This window comes from Chaetura pelagica, unplaced genomic scaffold (assembly GCF_000747805.2).
Source record: "Chaetura pelagica isolate M959 unplaced genomic scaffold, ChaPel_1.0 scaffold103, whole genome shotgun sequence".
NCBI lineage: Eukaryota > Metazoa > Chordata > Aves > Apodiformes > Apodidae > Chaetura > Chaetura pelagica.
Window position 1 is genome coordinate 2,445,538 of NW_009953004.1, and position 1,875 is coordinate 2,447,412.

A 1,875-nucleotide genomic window follows, 5' to 3' on the forward strand; every position below is an offset into this window, starting at 1 on the left:
TGCTGAGCCATTCCTGGAGTAACAGCCCGTTGCTGAAGAGGTTTCTTGCCTCTTTTTCAGAGGGTCCAGGCTCCCCTGATGTTGTCCTGGGACTACAGGTCTGATGGCAGCACAGGTTTGATGGGAACTACAGGTACAACGGTACCTACAACCTGTTGGCATCACACTGTGCCAACACAAATCCCATCCTTTTGTCCTTCCTTTGCCTGGGAAGGTTGTTTCTGGGAAAAGCTGGTGTAGCTCCAAGAGAAACCAGCACCAGCTCCCCCTGCACCACCTGCCTGGCATGGGACAGTCTTGCCTGTTTCCTATCAAATTACCAATTAGTAATGATCCTTGGACTAATATGAAGAGGTTTGGTGGGTAAATTAAGGCAGCAGTGTTCATACTTGTGCTGTATCATTCCTCAGAGATGGAAAAATTAATTGAGCAGTGTAAATGGTCCCAACCAGCTGCTTGACCACAGAACCACCCTGGTTGGAAGGGACCTTGAAGATCATCAAATCCAACCATCCCTGGCTGTGACTTGCTGTGGGCACATTGCCACTCCTAAGCACCCAAAAACCTTGAATCAGACCTTCCAAACCATCACTTGATGCTGCTTCTTTGCTGCTCAGTGCCTGTGCCTGAGGACACAAGCAGGTAACACCTTCAAGGCTTCGCTCTGCAACCTCCACAACTAGAAAGAGACTTTTTTTTTTGCACAAGCAGGTAACACCTTCAGGCTTCGCTCTGCAACCTCTATAACTAGAAAGAGACTTTTTTTTTTTTTTTCCTCAAAGCAGAGTGAGAACTTCTCCCCTAGACCTCTGATTTTAGCCTCTGGAAGTCAGGACTTTAAGAAAGTCTATTTAGGGCTGGTGTGTGCCATTAGAAATCGGGCTCAGACAGTGTTGGACGTGTATTCAATACACTGAAGTATGAACTGATTCATGTTATTTTTACTGTAAAAATGTTTTCACCTGCTCTTCTCCCTGTTGGCTTTTTGGCTGCAGGGGTGGTGTGTGCCTTGAGCAGCATGGGGACTCACACAGGCAGAAAACAAGGGATGCTTTCAAGCCAGAAGATGCTCCTTCCCCTCCAACAGCCCTTCCCAGGGCAGTGGGTTTGCTCCCAAAACTGGGGAGGGAAAAGGCTGATGGCAACTGAAGCCTGTAGCACCTGAAGGTACATCCAACCTGCAGAGGTGAGAACGAGCAAGGGCTGAGCCTGGGAGGAGACACTGATTCCTTTGTCCCCTCTCAGTCTCAGTATACAAACCACACCCACAAGGCCATCATCTTAATTTTGTGGTTTCTCTTTGGTTTTTTTTTAAAAATGGGAGCCCCAGCACTGTCCTCAGGTGCAACCATCTTCTCAGAGCATGAAATGGAATGAAATTGTTAAATGTAAGGGAGAAAAATCTGCATCCTGTGCTGATGGAGGCATTCTAGGAGGATGGCAGGGTGGCAGGTCACATACACATCCCATAATGGCAAGATCACAGCAGAGAGTTTCCATTAACACCAAGAAATCCTGGTCTAGCAGCTGCCCAGGACACCGTGTCTCCCAGACAGACCAAACACCTCACCCCTTTTTTTGGAGGTTGGTTTGCAGGACAAACTTCTGGGCAGGCAAAGAGAAGCAGATGGATCTGCTTGGTCTTCTTAGCAGGCTGGAACCTGTTTTTTATTTGTGCTCATTTTCAGAGAGGGTCCAAAGCAGCCACCTGCTGCCAGGAGCTAACCACAAGCTAGACTTCTCTTTGCAAAAAAAAATAAACCAAATCTCTCTGTTTCCAGGTGAACAGCACAAACTGCTGCTCAGCAGCTGCTCAGTCTGGGCATCCCCTCCAGCACTTTCAGGCTTCTCTTGGACCTGCTGCCAGGGCAGGGG